We start from the raw sequence: 25,691 nt of genomic DNA on the forward strand, positions 1-25,691 counted from the left end.
TATACACTAGAAACTGTTCTCAGACCTGCCGGGGCACTGGAGAGCCCCGTTGACAGGAATCCTACATGACATCTACAAACACACATAGCCATAACTTCTATATTATCTGATTTGGTGCCCAAATAAAACACAATTATAAGGACAGAAATTATGGTAAAGGGGTTTCTAGCGTGAAACTCTCCCAAACTGGTTTAGGAATAGCTACCCTCAATCACAGTCAGCAGTATAGTAGCAGGCCTTCTGTCTAACGCTATGGATTATCTTTTATAGATGACGATTGTAAAAGATGGGACATCAGGGACTTCAGGACATCATTGACATCAGGACATCAGGACATCATTGACATCAGGACATCATTGACATCATTTACATCATTGACATCAGGACATCATTGACATAATTGACATCAGTGTCACGATCGTCGGTAAGAGAGGAGGACCAAGGCGCAGCGTTGCAGGCAAACATACTCTTTATTTAGCGATACCCGACTAAAACAACAAAACGATAACGTGACAGTTCACGGTCTAACACAAACCAACTAGAAACAAGATCCCACAACTACTGTGGGAAAACAGCCTGTTTAAATGTGGTTCCCAATCAGAGACAACCAGCCACAGCTGACACTCGTTGCCTCTGATTGAGAACCACACTGGCCAACATAGAAATGAAACCTAGAACTACAACACAGAAATCTACACACCCTGGCTCAACATAACAGTGTCCCCAGAGCCAGGGCGTGACAGTACCCCCCCCTAAAGGCGCGGACTCCGACCGCGCCAACCAAATACCACAGGGGAGGGACCGGGTGGGCACTCCGCCTAGGCGGCGGATCCGGCTCCGGGCCTGTTCCCCGCTCCCTCTCCAACCCCCCAAAGTATCCCTGGTCCGGTCTGGCCCCGCTGGCCGGAGCTGGACTACACACTGGTGGAGCGGATTGCTCTAGCTCCGGCGTGAAGCATCTGACCGGTGCCGGACCAGGCACCGGTGGAACAGGCACGGGACGTGCCGGGCTGACGACGCACACCACTGGCTTGGTGTGGGGAGCAGGAGCGTGCCGGACCGGGCTGGCGATGCGCACCATTGGCTTGGTGCGGGGAGCAGGAACGGGCCGGACCGGGCTGACGACGCACACCACTGGCTTGGTGTGGGGAACAGGCACGGGCCGTGCCGGGCTGACGACGCACACCACTGGCTTGGTGTGGGGAGCAGGAGCGGGCCGGACCGGGCTGGCTATGCGCACCATTGGCTTGGTGCGGGGAGCAGGAACGGGCCGGACCGGGCTGGCAACGCGCACCATTGGCTTGGTGCAGGGTGCAGGAGCAGGCCGGGCTGGCGACGCGCACCATAGGCTTGGTGCGGGGAGCAGGAGCGGGCCGGACCGGGCTGGAGACTCGCACCATTGGCCTGGTGCGGGGAGCAGGAACAGGCCGGACCGTACTGGGGACACACACCACTGGCCCTACGCAGGGATCTGGAACGGGCCGGACCGGACTGGTAACACACCCCAGTACCTCTCGCCGTGCCTCTACACCTTCCATCCCCTCTTCGACCAGTGGCCCCCGTAACCTGGCGGCCTCCTCTGCCAACCCGCTGGGCCGCTCTGTCGCGGTCACCTGCTGGCCCGTCGTCCACGGCGTTAGCCCCCCCCTAAAAAATGTATGGGCTTCACTCCTACCCGTGGACCAGGTCTCCATACTTCTCGCCAGCCTTTCGCCCTTCTGCTTCCACGTCAAGCCCCTCTCTTGCTCACCCGGCTTGACCCAGTCGAGGAGGCGCTGGATATCCGCTAGGGATTTCCCTGGCGATGGCTCCTGGACCCGCTGCTTGGTCCAGTTCTGGTGGGATCTTCTGTCACGATCGTCGGTAAGAGAGGAGGACCAAGGCGCAGCGTTGCAGGCAAACATACTCTTTATTTAGCGATACCCGACTAAAACAACAAAACGATAACGTGACAGTTCACGGTCTAACACAAACCAACTAGAAACAAGATCCCACAACTACTGTGGGAAAACAGCCTGTTTAAATGTGGTTCCCAATCAGAGACAACCAGCCACAGCTGACACTCGTTGCCTCTGATTGAGAACCACACTGGCCAACATAGAAATGAAACCTAGAACTACAACACATAAATCTACACACCCTGGCTCAACATAAGAGTGTCCCCAGAGACAGGGCGTGACAATCAGGACATCAGGACATCAGGACATCAGGACATCATTGACATCATTGACATCAGGACATCAGGACATCATTGACATCAGGACATCAGGACATCATTGACATCAGGACATCAGGACATCATTGACATCAGGACATCAGGACATCATTGACATCAGGACATCAGTACATCATTGACATCATTGACATCAGGACATCATTGACATCAGGACATCAGGACATCAGAGACATCAGGACATTATTGACATCAGGACATCATGGACATCAGGACATCAGGACATCATTGACATCAGGACATCAGGACATAATTGACATCAGGACATCATTGACATCAGGACATCAGGACATCAGGACATCATTGACATCATTGACATCAGGACATCATGGACATCAGGACATCATTGACATCATTGACATCATTGACATCAGGACATCAGGACATCATGGACATCAGGACATCAGGACATCATGGACATCAGGGTCTCATGTTTGGATCCAGACAAGGGTGTCCTTCAATCCTTAAAAACTATATTATTGGATTTACCATGGAAACAACCAGCCAGAGAGGTTAGAAACCATGGAAACAACCAGCCAGAGACGTTAGGAACCATGGAAACAACCAGCCAGAGAGGTTAGAACCATGAAAACAACCAGCCAGAGAGGTTAGAACCATGAAAACAACCAGCCAGAGAGGTTAGAACCATGAAAACAACCAGCCAGAGAGGTTAGAACCATGAAAACAACCAGCCAGAGAGGTTAGAAACCATGGAAACAACCAGCCAGAGAGGTTAGGAACCATTGAAACAACCAGCCAGAGAGGTTAGGAACCATTGAAACAACCAGCCAGAGAGGTTAGGAATCAAGCTGCTGCCCATACTGTAAACTGTAATTAAAGTAAAACTGTTCAGAATTCAAAATCTTAACGCAGACAGATGATACGCTGACGAAGGGGAGTTAGGACGTTGTTGGGGGCAGGATGAAGTTCTCTTTGGCACCCCCTGTGGTCGAGGCAAGCTGAGAAGCTGGGTGTGGCGTATGGCAAAATCCCTCTTCAAACACACACACACACACACACATACAGACACATACACACATAATCACACATACACACACACACACACACACACACACACACACACACACACACACACACACACACACACACACTCAAGCCACCCTGCCCTTGATGGCTGTGTAGCATTGGCTGGGAGTAGTATGAACCCACCAGACTCTTTACACTCAGTTACAAACATAGTCCCAGTGTTCACTAATGACCTCCAGTGCACGACCCCCCAAAGTTAACGACCCCTGTGCTCAATGCTACCCTCCAACTGAGTCAGGGCGAAAAGCACTTCTCAAACTACTCTTATCGGCTTATTGACTAAATGCCTCCTGCGGGAGACCCTGTTTCACACACACACACACACACACACACACACACACACACACAAACACACACACACCCAAACTTTTCAACGGAAAGAACAACTCTCTTCGTCTAAATCCATACTATTGAGCCCCGCCACTTCATCGAGCCATGGGTGGGCGAGGTTTACGTCACCCAATCCATCCAAGCAAGAGGTGAGCTCATCTAGCTCCCATTCTGTTCTGCCGTGTTGAACAGCTTGGTATCAGATGATACTCCATTGCAATCTATTGGAATGAATCTCTACTTGAGCTTGTGTCAGATATTGTATTGTGCTCCTTGTTTCGTTATTGTATTGTGTTAGCCGGGTGACGCTGTGGATTGACAGCCAAGTTTATCCCAGATGCCTTCGAGGCTGACTGATGGATGTTGATGCCCACGGGCGAGGGGCCTGGGAAGGTCATAAGAAGGTCATAAGGAAGGGGCCGCCTGTTTCTCATTCTGCGCAGGCACTTAAACGCTCGATTACCATCTGTGTTGATGTGATCACTTCACCACTTGTAGACTATAGGGTCTACCCCGCTCTGAGTGAGACATGGGAATGTGTGCACAAAAAACACACTGAGTACGGTTGCATGCACCCAAATAATATGATGATTGTGGATAGTCAGATTAATATACAATCGTTCGTTTAACGGTTTACGTGCTTTGCTAGAAGAACGATTTTCCGAATAATCCTGTTTACATGGACACATCTGAAATCAGGCTAAATCTAAATAAACTTCCTACCGCTAGCGACCATGTTATTTTTTTTCGGACATATAATGTTTGTATGTGAAAACAAATTTCTAAGCTGCGTACTTTCAGTTTTGTCCGAACTCACTTCACGTAAGTGGGAGGCTTCCGCTACCGTTGCCAGTACAGATCAAATACACCACTGGAACGCTGATTGAGCTGTTTACAAGTCCTAATAATAATTTGACCTAACACTTGATTAAGATAAGCAGAATAAGGTGTTTACATGGCTGTTGCCATACTCGGCCTACTGACATAATCAGTTTAATATCAAATGATTAGTGTCCGTGCAGACATCTTCTATACCTTCGAACCAGAAGCAATAGCTGGTGGAGAGTACGTACCCAGTGGTTATTATGTTCAATTCTTTTATTTATTAGTATCAGACCATAGACATTTTTTTGTTCACTTTCAGCTCTACATCTAAACTGTCTAGGCTTAGAGCCAACGAGAGTTGCGGGTTTGCTCAGCTCAGACCATAGTTTTTTTTTTTTTTTCTTCCCCTGAAGCCAGCAGAATTCTCCTCTGCTTTCTCACACAGGAGTTATTGGACAGTGGTACTTTTCAAAGGAAGTGCATCGCCGTGGGTCCACGTTCAGAGGTACTTTTCGAAGGAAGTGCATCGCCGTGGGTCCACGTTAAGAGGTACTTTTCAAAGGAAGTGCGTCGCCGTGGGTCCACGTTCAGAGGTACTTTTCGAAGGAAGTGCATCGCCGTGGGTCCACGTTCAGAGGTACTTTTCAAAGGAAGTCCACCGCCGTGGGTCCACGTTCAGTGGTACTACTCAGGAGTATTAGCTCTTGTCAGGAGGGCGTCAGTTTCCGTTCGCTGATATGTTTTTTGTTATATCAAAAGCACACTGTGTTGCTGTTGTCTTTTGACCTTAGACATGCACAGTGGGATTATCGGTATCTACGGCTTGTGAGTCCAGCCCGTTCTGAGTCAGTGGATGAACTACAGTATATGGTATTGTGACATACACATCTTTAGAAACAAATATTGACACATACACTTTTTTTACACTACTGACCCAAGCTGAGCTGGCCCATGCTGAGCTGGCCCAAGCTGAGCTGACCCAAGCTGAGCTGGCCAAAGCTGAGCTGACCCAAGCTGAGCTGGCCCAAGCTGAGCTGGCCAAAGCTGAGCTGACCCAAGCTGAGCTGGCCAAAGCTGAGCTGACCCAAGCTGAGCTGGCCCAAGCTGAGCTGACCCAAGCTGAGCTGACCCAAGCTGAGCTGGCCCAAGCTGAGCTGACCCAAGCTGAGCTGGCCCAAGCTGAGCTGACCCAAGCTGAGCTGACCCAAGCTGAGCTGGCCCAAGCTGAGCTGGCCCAAGCTGAGCTGACCCAAGCTGAGCTGATCCAAGCTGAGCTGACCCAAGCTGAGCTGACCCAAGCTGAGCTGACCCAAGCTGAGCTGGCCCAAGCTGAGCTGGCCCAAGCTGAGCTGGCCCAAGCTAAGCTGACCCAAGCTGAGCTGACCCAAGCTGAGCTGACCCAAGCTGAGCTGACCCAAGCTGAGCTGTACCACGCTGGCTTGGTTAAGCATCCACTATAGTTGCAGAAAATGAAAATGTGAACGTACAATATCTGAGCCTGCACAGTATAGCTCAGGCTGGCATGAAAAAGGAGTCGAAGGGTTAAGTCCCCTCATAACAGTGCAACAGCTTCATTATTTTGTAATTAACAGATATACATGAAAACAGTCAATTAATTTGACACTCCATTATGAACTGTCATCAGAAATCAAATAATTAGCAGCTGCTTAATGTGTATTGAGAGTGTATTTAATTTAATTTACTAATTAACTGCAAGTCTTCTGAAATAAGATCTCTACCGCTAATAAGTTAAGTCTTATGACTTAATCAAACTGCTCAATTGACTTGTATCCACAACTTCAATGTCTTTCCCTCATTATTTATCTGAGTGTGTGTGAGCCATGCACAGCCAAAATAGCAACTCCTATCGACTTCGAAACGTTTTAAGGCCTTACACTACTTCTACAATGCTAGAAAAAGGGTTCAAAAAAGGGTTATTAGGCTGTCTTCAAAGGTTCCAGCTACCCAAAATGGTTCTTCAACAGATTCCCCTATAAGGAAAGGTTCTAGGTCAAACCTTTTGTCTTCTTCTAACAGTGTACAAGTAACAGCATATCATGAGAGGAAGTAATTCTCAGAGCTTGCCTCACAGTAATTGCAAGCAAGATGTCCCTTCACAGGACTGTGTGAGCAGAGGATATTGTTTACAGCTAATTGCTTGTAGGTCCCTCACTTTATGGAGGAACCATCATGAAGGAACCATTAGGAGTAACCATCACGGAGGAACCATTAGGAGGAACCATTAGCAGGAACCATTAAGAGGAACCATTAGGAGGAACCATCATGGAGGAACCATTAGCAGGAACCATCATGGAGGAACCATTAGCAGGAACCATCATGGAGGAACCATTAGGAGGAACCATTAGCAGGAACCATCATGGAGGAACCATTAGGAGGAACCATCACGGAGGAACCATTAGGAGGAACCATCACGGTGGAACCATTAGGAGGAACCATTAGCAGGAACCATCATGGAGGAACCATTAGGAGGAACCATCACGGAGGAACCATTAGGAGGAACCATTAGCAGGAACCATCATGGAGGAACCATTAGGAGGAACCATCACGGAGGAACCATTAGGAGGAACCATCACGGTGGAACCATTAGCAGGAACCATCACGGAGGAACCATTAGGAGGAACCATCATGGAGGAACCATTAGGAGGAACCATCACGGAGGAACCATCATGGAGGAACCATTAGCAGGAACCATCATGGAGGAACCATCATGGAGGAACCATTAGCAGGAACCATCATGGAGGAACCATTAGGAGGAACCATCACGGAGGAACCATCATGGAGGAACCATTAGCAGGAACCATCATGGAGGAACCATCATGGAGGAACCATTAGCAGGAACCATCATGGAGGAACCATTAGGAGGAACCATCACGGAGGAACCATTAGGAGTAACCATCACGGAGGAACCATCATGGAGGAACCATTAGCAGGAACCATCACGGTGGAACCATTAGCAGGAACCATCATGGAGGAACCATTAGGAGTAACCATCACGGTGGAACCATTAGGAGGAACCATCATGAAGGAACCATTAGCAGGAACCATTAGGAGGAACCATTAGGAGGAACCATCATGGAGGAACCATTAGGAGGAACCATCATGGAGGAACCATTAGGAGTAACCATCATGGAGGAACCATTAGGAGTAACCATCATGGAGGAACCATTAGGAGGAACCATTAGGAGGAACCATCATGGAGGAACCATCATGGAGGAACATCAGATTAAATTAAAGCCATTAGATGATTACAGCACCAGAGATGATATGGGGACAGGCTGACAAAATCACTAATACACAATCGTTATGGCTGGGCTTACTTTGTCTTCATAGACTCATACACAAAATGACTCATACACAAGGTCCTCTAGCATCTAGCGCCAACAAGATCTCACGGTCTGACTTAAATATTCAATGTTTGAATATTCAGACTATCCAAATAAAGTGTGACCAAATTCTGCCACTGGCGGCCGCTCCTGTCGATCAATTGAAAATTGCATGCATTCACAAGGCATCTCCCGACGTCTTTGGAATGTGTTCCCTTTTATTGTTTCATCATTTGAACACTAAACTCCGTATCTGTGGTTATGGACAATGTCGAACCACCAAGCATTTCTCACAGGCAACACCATTTTAATTACGTTTTACAGGATGTCCAAAGCCTATCATCATGAACACAGTCGAAGTGGAACAATATCAAAGGACTGTTTTCAGCCAGAATCCCAGATGACTTGGTGGATTTGGGTGCCTCTCTAGGGAAGCAAAGGGGACCCGATTTCTTTAGGCATGTCACGGTTTCGGCCGAGGCTGCTCCTCCTCCTGGTTCGGGCAGGCTTCGGCGGTCGTCGTCCCCGGAGTACTAGCTGCCACCGATCTATGTTTCATGTTCGTTTGGTTTTGTCTTGATGTTGTACACCTGTGTCTTGTTAGTCCTCGTTAGTGTCCTATTTTTGTTCTAGTTGGTTTGTGTTAGACCGTTGACTGTCACGTTATCGTTTTTGTTGTTTTTGTCGTTTATCACTAATAAAGAGTATGTTTGTCTGCAACGCTGCGCCTTGGTCCTCATCTCTTACCGACGATCGTGACAAGGCAGAATTACTGGGGACCCCATTTTTTCCCTGCAATCATTTCTTGTGACAGTACCCCACCCCACCCCAGATATAATGACGTAACATAAAATCAGTACATTTCGATTTGACATGAATAAATAACCTTAAATTCATTAAATGTTAAAATCTCAACAAAATAAAAAGAAACCAATAAATACATTTACTCAATATATACACTACCAGTCAAAAGTTTGGACACACTTACTCACTCAACGGTTTTTCTTTATTTTTTACTATTTTTTACATTGTACAATAGTAGTGAAGACATCAAAACTATGAAATAACACATATGGAATCATGTGGTAACCAAAAAAGTGTTAAAACAAATTCTTCAAAGTAGCCGCCCTTTGACTTCATGACAGCTTTGCACACTCTTGGCATTTTCTCAACCAGCTTCATGAGGTAGTCGCCTGGAATTAGCAGGTGTGCCTTCTTGAAAGTTAATTTAGTGGAACGCCTTTCCTTCTTAATGCATTCCAATCAGTTGTGTTGTGACAAGGTAGGGGTGGTATACAGAAGATAGCCCTATTTGGTAAAAGATCAAGTACATATAAGCAAAGAGAAACGACAGTCCATCATTACTTTAAGACATGAAGGTCAGTCAATACGAAACATTTCAAGAACTTTGAAAGTTTCTTCAAGTGCAGTCGCAAAAACCATCTGTCACGAGTTGCTAAGCCAGAACCCAGAAGCAGACCAGGACAAGGTAAGTTGAAACGAAGGTGAGTGTTTATTTACAAATTCGAGAGTGATGCTGAATAATCCAGGGAACAGAGCGGGCGGCGTTGATTAGTTGTTGGGGGTGCAGTGGTTGATCCCATCCTGGGTCGGCAGCCGCCGACCACCAGGCAGAGGTTGGATGAAGGTTCCGGACGGGTGACTGCAGATGGAACAAAACGGGGGTAAGTAAGCAACAAACCAACAAGGTGCAAAAACAACAAAACTAACGCTAGGCTCTAAGACTGATACTCTGGTAAACCTACTGTTCATGGCTAACGATCCGGCAGGGAATGGATGTTAGGCCAGAGCCTAAGAAGGGTGATGATCAGGACCAGGTGTGCAGATTGCTGATGGGATGCAGGTGCGGAAATCAAGAGAGCTCCCCGGAGCGTTCCCGAACCCTCGGGAAACTGGAGATCACGAACAGAAAAACTAGTCCACAGACAGGACCCGACTCAGACTGCCGGGATCGTTACACCATCAAGCGCTATGATGAAACTGGCTCTCATGAGGACCACCACACGAATGGAAGACCCAGAGTTACCTCTGCTGCAGAGGATAAGTAAATTAGAGTTACCAGCCTCAAAAAATACTGCCCAAAGAAATGCTTCTCGGAGTTCAAATCACAGACATATCTCAACATCAACTGTTCAGAGGGGACTGTGTGAATCAGGCCTTCATGGTCGAATTGCTGCAAAGAAACCACTACTAAAGGACATCAATAAGAAGAGTAGACTTGCTTGGGCCAAGAAACACGAGCAATGGACATTAGACTGGTGGAAATTTGTCATTTGGTCTGGAGTCCAAATGTGAGAATTTTGGTTCCAACCGGCGTGTCTTTGTGAGACGTGGTGTGGGTGAACGGATGATCTCCGCATTTGTAGTTCCCACCGTAAAGCGTGGAGGAGAAGGTGTTATGGTGTGGGGATGCTTTGCTGGTGACACTGTCTGTGATTTATTTAGAATTCAAGGCACACTTAACCAGCATGGCTACCACAGCATTCTGCAGCGATACGCCATCCCATCTGGTTTGGGCTTAGTGGGACTATCATTTGTTTTTCAACAAGACAATGACCCAACACACCTCCAGGCTGTGTAAGGGCTATTTGACCAAGAAGGAGAGTGATGGAGTGCTGTATCAGATGACCTGGCCTCCACAATCACCCGACCTCAACCCAATTGAGATGGTTTGGGATGAGACGGACGGCAGAGTGAAGGAAAAGCAGCCAACCCTGTGCTCAGCATATGTGGGAACTCCTTCAAGAATGTTGGAAAAGCATTCCAGGTGCTAGCTGGTTGAGAGAATGCCAAGATTGTGCAAATCTGTCATCAAGTGTGGCTATTTGAAGAATCTCAAATATAAAATATATTTTGATTTGTTTAACACTTTTTGGTTACTACATGATTCCATATGTGTTATTTCATAGTTTTGATGTCTTCACTAGTAAAAAATATAGAAAAACTCTTGAATGAGTAGCTGTGTCCAAACTTTTGACTGGTAATGTATATTTTTTCTAATTATCTTTGTCAAAAACATTTGCATATTGTCTCATACGATAATCTTTAATCTAATTATTTTGTTCCTGAAATAAATACTGCAGTTCCCCCGACTTTCAGTGCTCTAGGGCAATTCAGGCGGATCTTAGATGGCCTTTTTACTGAAGAATCTATTTCATATTTGCATTTTGTGTTTTGTTTGCTTTTCACGTATAGTGTAATTGATGTGGATACAGTATAGTTACGTATAGTGTAGTTGTTGTTTATTGATGTTTATTGATGTGTTGGGCACATCGTCATTGTAAATAATAATTTTTCTCCGCTGATTTACCTGTACAAATAAAGGCTAAAAAAGTATTTCACCTCCAATGATTTTCAGAGTCTTCTATTTCGGTCTATTTTGAATTCCATTATTACGACTATTACCGACCTAGAAGAGAGAATTGCAGGCACTTGAAAATGTTTCCATGTTTTCAATTCATCCCCCTTCTATCACCACAGACAATGTCTCTCTTTCTCTCTTTCCATCTATCCTCTCATTCAGACTGTCCCGCTAATGGAAACATGGAAAGCAAATTGTACAAACACCACTTCCTGCCTTGAGGGCTACATGATTCACTTCCAGCATTTTCAGTTTTTTACCCCCTCTGTCTTTCTAAGATGATCATCCGGCATGTCAATGTTTTAAAGTGTATCCTCATAGTCCCAAACATTCAACATTGGGCCCCCAAAAAACATATTGGCTTAATTTAGAAAAGCGGAAAAGTAGAAACTGAATTCTCTCTGACTGCCAGTGGCTAAGTGATTTCTCTCTGACCACCAGTGGTTAAGTGATTTCTCTCTGACTGCCAGTGGCTAAGTGATTTCTCTCTTACAGCCAGTGGTTAAGTGATTTCTAAGTAACCTCTCCCTCAACGTCAACAAAACTAATGAGCTGATTGTGGACTTCAGGAAACAGCAGAGGGAGCACGCCCCTATCCACATCGACTTGACTGCAGTGGAGAAGGTGGAAAGCTTCAAGTTCCTCGGCGTACACATCACTGACGATCTGAAATGGTCCACCCACATAGACAGTGTGGTGAAGAAGGCGCAACAGTGCCTCTTCAACCTCAGTAGACTGAAGAAATTCGGCTTGGCACCTAAAACCCTCACAAACGTTTACAGATGCACAATTGAGAGCATCCTGTCGGGCTGTATCAACGCCTGGTACGGCAACTGAACAGCCAACAACCACAGGGCTCCAGAGGGTGGTGCGGTCTGCCCAACGCATCACTGGGGAGGAGGAGGGGATGGAGGGAGGAGGGGATGGAGGAGGAGGAGGGGATGGAGGGAGGAGGAGGGGATGGAGGGAGAAGGAGGGATGGAGGGAGGAGGGGATGGAGGAGGATGAGGAGGAGGGGATGGAGGAGGATGGGTTGGAGGAGGAGGAGGGATGGAGGAGGAGGAGGGGATGGAGGGATGAGGAGGGGATGGAGGAGGAGGAGGGGATGGAGGAGGAGGAGGTGGAGTGAGGAGGGGATGGAGGAGGAGGAAGGGAAGGAGGGAGGAGGAGGGGGATGGAGGGATGAGGAGGGGATGGAGGGATGAGGAGGGGATGGAGGAGGAGGGGATGGAGGAGGATGAGGAGGAGGGGATGGAGGAGGATGGGTTGGGGAGGAGGAGGGATGGAGGAGGAGGAGGGGATGGAGGGATGAGGAGGGGATGGAGGAGGAGGAGGGGATGGAGGAGGAGGAGGTGGAGTGAGGAGGGGATGGAGGAGGAGGAAGGGAAGGAGGGAGGAGGAGGGGATGGAGGGATGAGGAGGGGGATGGAGGGATGAGGAGGGGATGGAGGAAGAGGGGATGGAGGAGGAGGAGGAGGAGGAGGAGGAGGAGGAGGAGGGGGATGGAGGGAGGAGGAGATGGAGGAGCAGGGGATGGAGGAGGAGGAGGGGATGGAGGAGGAGGAGGGATGGAGGGAGGAGGAGGGGATGGAGGGAGGAGGAGGGGATGGAGTAGGGGATGATGAGGAGTGGATGGAGGGTGGAGGGGATGGATGATGAGGAGGAGTGGATGGAGGGAGGAGGGGATGGAGGAGGAGGAGGAGGGGATGGAGGGAGGAGGAGATGGAGGAGGAGGAGGGATGGAGGGAGGGAAGAGAGAGAGACGGAGAGAGAGAGAGAGAGAGAGAGAGAGAGAGAGAGAGAGAGAGAGAGAGAGAGAGAGAGAGAGAGAGAGAGAGAGAGAGAGAGAGAGAGAGAGAGAGAGAGAGAGAGACAGAGAGACAGAGAGACAGAGAGACAGAGAAACAGAGGGAGAGGGACATAGTCAATGGTAGGCTTCGAGGGGACTCCTATGGTAGCTCATCTCCTGGCAGTAGTACTGTAGACTACTTTATCAATGACCTCAACCCAGAGTCTCTGAGAGCGTTCACAGTCAGCCCACTGACACTCATATCAGACCACAACAAAATCACAGTCTACTTGAACAGAACAATACTCAATCATGAAGCATCAAAGGGAAGTAGTGTCAAAACCTACCAAAAAACAATTAGGCAACAACAAATTCAATCCCTTTTAGACAACTTCCTGGACAAAATGTTCCACTGTAATAGCGAAGGTGTAAACTTGCCAGTATAAAACTTAAACAGTATATTTGACCTCTCAGCTTCCCTATCAAATCAAAAAAATCTCTAACAGAAAACCGAAGAAAAGTAACAACAGTTACAAATGGTTTGATGAAGAATGCAAAAAACCTAAGAAAGAAATTGAGAAACCTATCCAACCTAAAACATAGAGACCCAGAAAACCTGAGCCTACGCCTTCACTATGGTGAATCACTAAAACAATACAGAAATACACTACGGAAAAAGAAGGAACAGCATGTCAGAAATAATCTCAATGTAATTGAAGAATCCATAGACTCTAACCACTTCTGGGAAAATTGGAAAACACTAAACAAACAACAACACGAAGAGCTATCTATCCAAAATGGAGATGTATGGGTAAACCACTTCTCCAATCTTTTTGGCCCTATAACAAAGAACAAACAGCAAAAAAATATACATGATCAAATACGAATCTTAGAATAAACTATTAAAGACTACCAGGACCCACTGGATTCTCCAATGACATTGACTGAACTACAGGACAAAATACAAACCCTCCAACCCAAAAAGGCCTGTGGTGTTGATTGTATCCTGAATGAAATGATAAAATATACAGACCACAAATTCCAATTGGCTATACTTAAACTCGTTAACATCATCCTTAGCTCTGGCATCTTCCCCAATATTTGGAACCAAGGACTGATCACCCCAATCCACAAAGGTGGAGACACATTTGACAACAATAACTACCGTGGGATATGCATCAACAGCAACCTTGGGGAAATCCTCTGCATTATCATTAACAGCAGACTAGTTAATTTCCTCAGTGAAAACAATGTACTGAGCAAATGTCAAATTGACTTTTTACCAAACTACCGTATGACAGACCACGTATTCACCCTGCACACCCTAACTGACAAACAAACAAACCAAACAAAGGCAACGTTATCTCATGCTTTGTTGATTTCAAAAAAGCTTTTGACTCAATTTGGCATGAGGGTCTGCTGTACAAATTGATGGAAAGTGGTTTTGGGGGAAAAAACATATTACATTATGAAATCCATGTACACAAACAAAAAGTGTGCGGTTAAAATTGCCAAAAAACACACACATTTCTTTCCACAGGGCCGTGGGGTGAGACAGGGATGCAGTTTAAGCCCCACCCTCTTCAACATATAAATATCAACGAATTGGCGAGGGCACTAGAACAGTCTGCAGCACCCGGCCTCACCCTACTAGAATCTGAAGTCAAATGTCTACTGTTTGCTGATGATCTGGTGCTTCTGTCCCCAACCAAGGAGGGCCTACAGCAGCACCTAGATCTTCTGCACAGATTCTGTCAGACCTGGGCCCTGACAGTAAATCTCAGTAAGACAAAAATAATGGTGTTCCAAAAAAGGTCCAGTTGCCAGGACCACAAATACAAATTCCATCTAGACTCTGTTGCCCTAGAGCACACAAAAAACGATACATACCTTGGCCTAAACATCAGCGCCACAGGTAACTTCCACAAAGCTGTGAACGATCTGAGAGACAAGGCAAGAAGGGCATTCTATGCCATCAAAAGGAACATAAAATTTGACATACCAATTAGGATCTGGCTAAAAATACTTGAATCAGTTATAGAACCCATTTGTGGTTCTATGCCCTTTATGGTTGTGAGGTCTGGGGTCCGCTCACCAACCAAGAATTCACAAAATGGGACAAACACCAAATTGAGACTCTGCATGCAGAATTTTGCAAAAAATATCCTCAGTGTACAACGAAAAACACCAAATAATGCATGCAGAGCAGAATTAGACCGATACCCGCTAATTATCAAAATCCAGAAAAGAGACGTTCAATTCTATAACCACTTCAAAGGAAGATATTCCCAAACCTTCCATAACAAAGCCATCACCTACAGAGAGATGAACTTAGAGAAGAGTCCCCTAAGTAAGCTGGTCCTGTGGCTCTGTTCACAAACACAAACAGACCCCACAGAGCCCCAGGACAACAACAACAACACAATTAGACCCAACCAAATCATGAGAAAACAAAAAGAGAATTACTTGACACATTGGAAAGAAATAACAAAAAAACAGACCAAACTAGAATGCTATTTGGCCCTAAACAGAGAGTACACAGTGGCAGAATACCTGACCACTGTGACTGACCCAAACTTAAAGAAAGCTTTGACTATGTACAGACTCAGTGAGCATAGCCTTGCCACTGAGAAAGGCCGCCATAGGCAGACCTGGCTCTCAAGAGAAGACAGGCTATGTGCACACTGCCCACAAAATGAAGTGGAAACTGAGCTGCACTTCCTAACCTCCTGCCAAATATATGACCATATTAGAGACACATATTTCCCTCAGATTACAGAGATCCACAAAGAATTTGAAAACAAGCCCAATTTTGATACATTCCCTTATCTACTGGGTGAAAAACCACAGTGTGCCATCACAGCAGCAATATTTGTGACCTGCTGCCACAAGAAAAGGGCAACCAGTGAAGAACAAACACCATTGTAAATACAACCTATATTTATGTTGATTTATTTTCCCTTTAACTATTTGCACATTGTTACAACACTGTATATATACATAATATGACATTTGACATGTCTTTATTCTTTTGAAACTTCTGAGTGTAATGTTCACTGTTAATATTTATTGTTTATTTCACTTTTGTTTACTATCTACTTCACTTGCTTTGGCAATGTTAACATACGTTTCCCATGCCAATAAAGCTCTTAAATTGAAATTGAAATTGAATTGAGAGAGAGAGAGAGAGAGAGAGAGCGACAGAGAGAAACAGCGAGAGAGACAGAGAGAGAGGTAGAGACAGAGAGAGAGAGAGAGAGAGAGAGAGAGAGAGAGAGAGAGAGAGAGAGAGAGAGAGAGAGAGAGAGAGAGAGAGAGAGAGAGAGAGAGAGAGAGAGAGAGAGAGAGAGAGAGAGAGAGAGAGAGAGAGAGAGAGAGACAGAGAGAGAGAGAGAGAGAGAGAGAGAGGGAGAGAGAGAGAGAGAGAGAGAGAGAGAGAGAGAGAGAGAGAGAGAGAGAGAGAGAGAGAGAGAGAGAGAGAAAGCTTTATGACTGACTGCTGGCGTTTCCAAATGTCTTTCCAGATGTTCCCTGCGATGCGAGCTCTGCTCCACTGAGATGGGCTCCCGCTTTATTATTACAGATGTGGCGCTATTGACTCTAGCAGAGCGCTGATTTACAGACAGGCACACGGCAGACAGGCCAGCCGTGCTTCACAGGACCCCGAAACCCTCTTACAAGCCTGAAAAGAGGGAGCAGCAGGACAGGTAGCAGGATGGGCAGAAAATAAGGGATCACTGTGCCACGACAGAGTTAGCCGATTCAGCCTGTGAGGATTCCATATTTCTTTGAGAGGTTTTATGATAAACCAGAACACTCCACTCCCCCACTTTCTCTCCAAATTCCTCCCTCCCTCCCTGTCGCTGTTTCCTCTCAGCTCAAAGCAGTCTGTTGAAATGCACTGGCAGAAGACTAGAAGACAGTGCTTTAATCAATACCACCACAAGGCTGAGGAGATGAGGGGATGAGCCTTGGATGAGCTGCGTTTCACCTTGAGAGCAGATTGTCTCCCAAAACACAGTGACTCTGAAAGGAAGGAACAGGAAGACAAAACATAGTGACTCTGCAAGGAGGGAACAGGAAGACAAAACACCTGTGGATCTGCAAGGAAGGAACAGAAAGACAAAACACAGTGACTCTGCAAGGAAGGAACAGGAAGACAAAACACAGTGACTGCAATGAAGGAACAGGAAGACAAAACACAGTGACTCTGCAAGGACTGAACAGGAAGACAAAACACAGTGACTCTGCAAGGGGGGAACAGGAAGACAAAACACAGTGACTGCAAGGAAGGAACAGGAAGACAAAACACAGTGACTCTGCAAGGACGGAACAGGAAGACAAAACACAGTGACTCTGCAAGGGGGGAACAGGAAGACAAAACACAGTGAATCTGCAAGGAAGGAACAGGAAGACAAAACACAGTGACTCTGCAAGGACGGAACAGGAAGACAAAACACAATGACTCTGCAAGGAAGGAACAGGAAGACAAAACCCAGTGACTCTGCAAGGAAGGAACAGGAAGACAAAACATACTGACTCTGCAAGGAAGGAACAGGAAGACAAAACACAGTGACTCTGCAAGGAAGGAACAGGAAGACAAAACACAGTGACTCTGCAAGGAAGGAACAGGAAGACAAAAACACAGTGACTCTGCAAGGAAGGAACAGGAAGACAAAACGCAGTGACTCTGCAAGGAAGGAACAGGACGACAAAACACACATGGCTCGGGGACAGGAACTAGAGCCAGAATTGGTTGCCACGGCACCGTAGTCTCCCAGAGTGGGAACTTAGCATGAATACTGTATCTTTGAGGCTTAGTGTGACAAGGCCTGGACCATGACACAATGAGACAACGGCTTCAACCATGATCCTTTCTTCCTCTCTTCTCCCGAGTTGTTTTGTGTGTGTGTGTGTGTGTTTATGTGTGTGTGTCCCTGTTCGTGCCAACGACCGTATGCATGTATGTATGTATGTGTGTTTGTGTGTTTGTGTGTGTGTGTGTGTGTGTGTGTTTGTGTGACATTACTGATGTGAATATGAATTTCGTTTGGTTAATTTAACGAGTGGCCTCATCCTTCAGATGGGATTTGTACAACCCGAGCTTTTAGGAAGTCCCTTAGTGCATCAAACTGTGACATTAAGAGCACAAAGCCATTTTTGCCCAATGACAGATAAAACTACCTCCACACAGTGCAGCACTACCATGCTCAGTTTGAGCTGAGCAAATTACCCACTGGGTACAAATTGGTTAAATCAATGTTGTTTCAACGTAATTTGTAAACGTATTGTGAGGTTTTAAATCTATGTGGAAAATGTCATCATGGTAACCAATTGTCAACATAGACAAACCTTGTATAAAATGTGTTGAATTTGTAGCTTTGAAACAACTTCAGATCTTCAAACGTTATATATAATATCAGGAATAAAACACAATGGGCTGGGCAGCACCTCCTACTGGAGAGTTGGTCTATCTACAGCTAACCAAGCCCAGCTTAGCTTTGATATTTGTCACTGACTACCACCAATGTGCTGTTGTGAGAATTATTTTTGAGAGATCTCTTAATAACTAAATAGATTCACTGTTGCTATCGAAGCCATTCCAAAGGGTTGGTTTAAGAGAGAAAATGTTATGTAACCATACTTTATAAGTCATATATCATCAATGATACAATTTAAGCCTATATATAGCATTTGCGAAATCATCCAACAGCTATTGTTTCAATTCAACCCAGGGTTCAACTAAAAATAGACAATACATATAGACGTAGGGTTTCAAGCTTTGGTTGATTTCAAATGTAATTTTCAAGTTTATAATTAACATGTTGGATTCACGTCTCCATCTCAACCTCAAGTCTCAGTTAAAGAATAGCACTACATCAAATTAAACTTTATTTAAAGTGCAACTAAAGCTTGATTTGATTTGATCTAGTTCTATTCTTTAACAGGTCTAAACTAAGATGTTTAATTTAGATGTGAATCCAACATACTGTATCAATTATTAATTTGTAGACAAACTAGATATTGAATTGTGTGTGGTTATCAATTCAACCAAATATCAACATTTGAAGGAGATGCATCTTCTGCTTGGATAGTTCCATCTTTGCCACTGACTTAGTCTTGCTTTAATTCCAGTCTGTCTACATATAAATAATTGATTTGTTGGATTCATGTTTCCATCTCAATCAAAAATCGAAGTTAAGGAATATGACTAAATCAATTCAAACCTTTAAATGCACTTTAAATACAGTTTTATTTGATTTGATTTAGATGGAACTATCCAAGCAGAAGATACATCTCCTTCAAATGTTGATATTTGGTTGCGTTGACAACCACACACAATTCAATATCACTTTTGCAATTATCTTGTCGACAATTTAACAAATTATATGCTGTCTCCAACTAAACCAAAAATACAAGTTAAACAATAGGATTAAGCCACTGGCTCAGATAAAACTATCCAAGCATTAGATGTTGATATTTGGTTGTGTTGACAACCAAACACAATTCAATATTACTTTTGTAATACAGAAATAGCCTAAAGTTAAGGCTATTTTACAAACAAATTAACAGTATTTATTAAACCTTAAAATGAGTAACACATCCATGGGCACGTTGAGGTTAGTGTACATGTCATTTTATATATTCATAGAAAGTGTTCACGTTCAAGGTCGCAGCTCTGTGGAGATCTTCACAATTGCTATAATAATCTGTGCAGAATCTGCAATCCAGCTTGATCCAGGTAATTTGGTTGTGCTATTAGATGACGTACAATGATAACACATTAAGTTGTTGTATAAAATACGAAACGTCTGACATCGTATTCCCATTTGAACCTTGTGCAGTGAGGACACATTTAGATGACAAAAAAATAAAACAAATAATAATAATCAGACATTGTTTTTCCATTGGAATTTGGTTTTGCTTTTAGATAAGTGGTGTGTCTCTTTGTTAACATCAGCTGGGCTGTGATCTCTAATGTTGAGGAAGTCGGGAGCTTTTGCTTGCCTGAGTTAGAATACCTCGTGACTCTTTACTAAGAGTGGGGTTTTCGTCTATATGTTTTCGTAGCTGTCTTTTTTAACCACCACAAAACCGATGCTGGCACTAAGACCGCACCCAACGATCTGTATAGGGCCATAAGCGAATAACAACATGCTCATCCAAAATATGTACTAAATAAACTAAAGTAAGTCGCTCTGGATAAAAGCGTCTGCTAAAATGTAAAATGTATAGCTATGTCTGATCAGCCTACAGTCACTTCCCTCCTGCATAACTCTGATCAGGCTACAGTCCGTATCAATTCAGGACTGGAGGGTCAAGCATGATCCTTTCCTTTAATCAGTGGCCTGGTACACCAGGTGAGTGGATTCCCTGGTCAATCAAAGATGTTAGTTCATAAATAAAGAACCAGGTAGAAACTAACATCAGGGTCATGTTTATAAGGGCACACAACATAAAAAAAGTCCAGGTAGTCCCTTCCTCATTCAGTCCATATTCTTCAGTTTGTGTCCTTACGATCACGGCACTTGAATAGCCCTGCTGTAGAGAGCAGGCTCCTATATATCTAAATAATGTCCTCCATCTCTGAATCAGACTGTGGTAATGGAGAGGTCCTCTGGGACGTTCCTTCCTCCTACTCATCTCTCTCTCTCTCTCTCTCTCTCTCTCTCTCTCTCTCTCTCTCTCTCTCTCTCTCTCTCTGCTCTCTCTCTCTCTCTCTCTCTCCCTCTCTCTCTATCAGACCCCGGGGCTCCTCCTAATCGCCCTCATCTGCTGATTGGGATTTTTATTAGTCAACTCCCCACAGCCCCTCCTGATCTCCGCCGGGTCACTGCCTTCTGACGACACCGTTTTCTCCTCCTCCTTCTCCTTGAATGGGATGACAGGACTCCTGAACAGCTAATCATGGCTAACCGGACTATTTGCACCCTCACCCCATCTTTTTACGCTGCTGCTACTCTGTTAATTATTTATGCATAGTCACTTTAACTCTACCCACACATATTATCTCAACTACCTCAACTAGCCAGTACCCCCGCACATTGACTCTGCACCGGTACCCCCCTGTATATATAGCCTCCCTACTGTTATTTTATTTTACTTCTGCTCTTTTTTTCTCAACGCTTTTTTGTTGTTGTTGTTTTATTTTACTTTTTTTATTAAGAAATAAATGCATTGTTGGTTAAGGGCTGTAAGTAAGCATTTCACGGTAATGTCTACACCTGTTGTATTCGGCACATGTGGCAAATAACATTTGATTTGATTTGACACGAGGAGCCCATTTTAGGAAAGCCTCAGCCTCACGTCTTTCGAACCACCTTGAGTCAGAGGCGCGACGATTTAACTCGTGGCGGGTTTACGATTGACTCAAGAAGGGGTGACGGCTGAAGGTGTCCTAATACGGACACCGTAGTGGTTTATTTATCTGTGGGCCAACCTTGCGAGACCACCACCTGGAAGCGGTTGGACATATCCTGTAAAGAGAGAGGGGAGGCATGCTCTTCCATCTTCCATGCTGGATTAGAGATGGGGGGATAGTTTGGGAGGATAAGAGAACGGTAGGTAGACGGGTGAAATAGAATATAATGATTTTATACAAAGAAGTCAAGTAAGACATTATACAGTCTCAAGAGGAAAGAACGGGTTCAGCAATGAAAGAGAGGGAGAATCTCAACAATAGGAAATAGTGAATTCAACCATATCCACGGTGAATTATAGAGAGCTGTCTTGTGCCTACTTTCAAAGTGTGAAAAAAAAAAAACCTTGCTGGAGCTTAACATTACCAGGCTTATGACACGTCCTTGGATGTTGACTAACCATCTATAACTCAATATTTACTGGGGGTGGGGGGGAGTTTAGGATGTGGTTTTGGCCACAGTCTGACAAATCCTGTGTAGATATTACAGGTTGCTTCTAAGACGTGTAATAGCACAGGGGGTTGGAGGTTGGGACAGATTATTATATTTCACCCACCATGACCTTCCCATGACCTTGTCCAAATGAAGGCCTGACCCTCCCTCCTCCCCCGAGCTCCACTCCGCTCCCCTACCCCGGCACGCTCCAAAAACTGGAACAGATTAGTCCCTGTGCGCTCTTCCTGGCCCTGATTGCTTCTACATCCAGATAGGCTTTCAAGTGGTCTCCTGTGTGTGCACTGCCTCGTGGGATACGCCCCGACGCACCACACATGGGGACTATTACCAGAACCGATGCAGGCCTATGCATATAGGCCCCTATGGATTGGAGAGACGTGCCCAGGCCTCATCTACTCATCCACAACCCGCCATTACAGCACATCAACAGTGATAGTTCTGTCTGCCACTGTGGAGTAGACCCTGGGTAAAACACAAACACACACACACACACTTAGTCACACATACTAAGTACTCACTTTTCGTCCCACAAACCTGCACACTTTGAATCACAAAGATGCATAGCAGCCATGAAATTTACTTGGACTGTATTTGAATAGAGCAAGCCCTGGTTTGCCAAATCATGTCAAAAGTGCAGGGAAAAAGTCTGTGTCTTGTAAACTCTGGATCCAAGCTCTGTTGTGATGCCTCATTCGTCAGCTAAACGTGGTTTAACAAAAGTGGTGACAGCGGATGACTGTGTTATAGCTAAGAGGAAATAGAATGAGGAGAGGAGAGGGAGAGTGGGGAAGATAACCTGCAGTTCAGCACTAGTCATGGCTTTACTCTCTCTCTCTCTCTCTCTCTCTCTCTCTCTCTCTCTCTCTCTCTCTCTCTCTCTCTCTCTCTCTCTCTCTCTCTCTCTCTCTCTCTCTCTCTCTCTCTCTCTCTCTCTCTCTCTCTCTCTCATCTGTGTGTGTGTTTTGTAAACAATAATTTCAATCATCCTCTCGAGGGGATATCAGACAAGAGCCTTTAAGTTCTTTATTCCTGAACAAGAGCTTTTCATCTTCCCTCTTCCCTCTTCCCTCTTCCCTCTTCCCTCTTCCCTCTTCCCTCTTCCATCTTCCCTCTTCCCACTTCCCTCTTCCCTCTTCCCTCTTCCCTCTTCCCTCTTCCCTCTTCCCTCTTCCCTCTTCCCTCTTCCCTCTTCCCTCTTCCATCTTCCATCTTCCATCTTCCATCTTCCCTCTTCCCTCTTCCCTCTTCAATCTTCCATCTTCCCTCTTCCCGCTTCCCTCTTCCCTCTTCCCTCTTCCCTCTTCCCTCTTCCATCTTCCCTCTTCCATCTTCCATCTTCCTCTTCCCTCTTCCCTCTTCCATCTTCCCTCTTCCCTCTTCCCTTTTCCCTTTTCCCTCTTCCCTCTTCCCTCTTCCATCTTCCATCTTCCCTCTTCCCTCTTCCCTCTTCCATCTTCCCTCTTCCCTCTTCCCTTTTCCCTCTTCCCTCTTCCCTCTTCCATCTTCCATCTTCCCTCTTCCCTCTTCCCTCTTCCATCTTCCCTCTTCCCTCTTCCATCTTCCATCTTCCATCTTCCCTCTTCCATCTTCCATCTTCCCTCTTCCCTCTTCCCTCTTCCCTCTTCCCTCTTCCCTCTTCCATCTTCCCTCTTCCATCATCCCTCTTCCCTCTTCCCTCTTCCCTCTTCCATCTTCCATCTTCCATCTTCCCTATTCCCTCTTCCATCTTCCATCTTCCATCTTCCCTCTTCCCTCTTCCCTCTTCAATCTTCCATCTTCCCTCTTCCCGCTTCCCTCTTCCCTCTTCCCTCTTCCCTCTTCCCTCTTCCATCTTCCCTCTTCCATCTTCCATCTTCCCTCTTCCCTCTTCCCTCTTCCATCTTCCCTCTTCCCTCTTCCCTTTTCCCTTTTCCCTCTTCCCTCTTCCCTCTTCCATCTTCCATCTTCCCTCTTCCCTCTTCCCTCTTCCATCTTCCCTCTTCCCTCTTCCCTTTTCCCTCTTCCCTCTTCCCTCTTCCATCTTCCATCTTCCCTCTTCCCTCTTCCCTCTTCCATCTTCCCTCTTCCCTCTTCCATCTTCCATCTTCCATCTTCCCTCTTCCATCTTCCATCTTCCCTCTTCCCTCTTCCCTCTTCCCTCTTCCCTCTTCCCTCTTCCCTCTTCCATCTTCCCTCTTCCATCATCCCTCTTCCCTCTTCCCTCTTCCCTCTTCCATCTTCCATCTTCCCTCTTCCCTCTTCCATCTTCCATCTTCCATCTTCCCTCTTCCCTCTTCCCTCTTCCCTCTTCCCTCTTCCCTCTTCCCTCTTCCCTCTTCCCTCTTCCCTCTTCCCTCTTCCCTCTTCGCTCTTCCCTCTTCCCTCTTCCATTTTCCACCTTCCCTCTTCTCTCTTACCTCTTCCATCTTCCATCTTCCCTCTTCCCTCTTCCCTCTTCCATCTTCCATCTTCCCTCTTCCCTCTTCCCTCTTCCCTCTTCCCTCTTCCATCTTCCCTCTTCCCTCTTCCCTCTTCCCTCTTCCCTCTTCCATCTTCCCTCTTCCCTCTTCCATTTGCCCTCTTCCCTCTTCCCTCTTCCCTCTTCCCTCTTCCCTCTTCCATCTTCCATCTTCCCTCTTCCCTCTTCCCTCTTCCCTCTTCCATCTTCCCTCTTCCCTCTTCCCTCTTCCCTCTTCCCTCTTCCCTCTTCCCTCTTCCATCTTCCATCTTCCATCTTCCCTCTTCCATCTTCCCTCTTCCCTCTTCCCTCTTCCCTCTTCCCTCTTCCATCTTCCATCTTCCATCTTCCCTCTTCCATCTTCCCTCTTCCCTCTTCCCTCTTCCCTCTTCCCTCTTCCCTCTTCCCTCTTCCCTCTTCCATCTTCCCTCTTCCCTCTTCCCTCTTCCCTCTTCCCTCTTCCCTCTTCCCTCTTCCCTCTTCCCTCTTCCATTTTCTATCTTCCCTCTTCCCTCTTCCCTCTTCCCTCTTCCCTCTTCCATCTTCCATCTTCCATCTTCCCTCTTCCCTCTTCCCTCTTCCATCTTCCATCTTCCCTCTTCCCTCTTCCCCTCTTCCCTCTTCCCCTCTTCCATCTTCCCTCTTCCATCTTCCCTCTTCCCTCTTCCCTCTTCCATCTTCCCTCTTCCCTCTTCCCTCTTCCCTCTTCCCTCTTCCCCTCTTCCATCTTCCATCTTCCCTCTTCCCTCTTCCCTCTTCCATCTTCCCTCTTCCCTCTTCCTTTTCCCTCTTCCCTCTTCCCTCTTCCATCTTCCCTCTTCCCTCTTCCCTCTTCCATCTTCCCTCTTCCCTCTTCCATCTTCCATCTTCCATCTTCCCTCTTCCATCTTCCCTCTTCCCTCTTCTTCCTCTTCCCTCTTCCCTCTTCCCTCTTCCCTCTTCCATCTTCCCTCTTCCATCATCCCTCTTCCCTCTTCCCTCTTCCATCTTCCATCTTCCATCTTCCTCCATCTTCCATCTTCCATCTTCCTCTTCCATCTTCCCTCTTCCTCTTCTTCCCTCTTCATCCATCTTCCCTCTTCCTCTTCCCCTCTTCCATCTTCCCTCTTCCATCTTCCCTCTTCCCTCTTCCCTCTTCCATCTTCCCCTCTTCCCTTTCTTTCCCCTCTTCCCTCTTCCCTCTTCCATCTTCCATCTTCCCTCTTCCCTCTTCCCTCTTCCATCTTCCCTCTTCCCTCTTCCCTTTTCCCTCTTCCCTCTTCCCCATCTTCCATCTTCCCTCTTCCTCTTCCCTCTTCCATCTTCCCTCTTCCCTCTTCCATCTTCCATCTTCCATCTTCCCTCTTCCATCTTCCATCTTCCCTCTTCCTCTTCCCTCTTCCCTCTTCCCTCTTCCCTCTTCCCTCTTCCATCTTCCCTCTTCCATCA

The sequence above is a fragment of the Coregonus clupeaformis genome, unplaced genomic scaffold, assembly GCF_020615455.1.
Source record: "Coregonus clupeaformis isolate EN_2021a unplaced genomic scaffold, ASM2061545v1 scaf0194, whole genome shotgun sequence".
Classification (NCBI taxonomy): domain Eukaryota; kingdom Metazoa; phylum Chordata; class Actinopteri; order Salmoniformes; family Salmonidae; genus Coregonus; species Coregonus clupeaformis.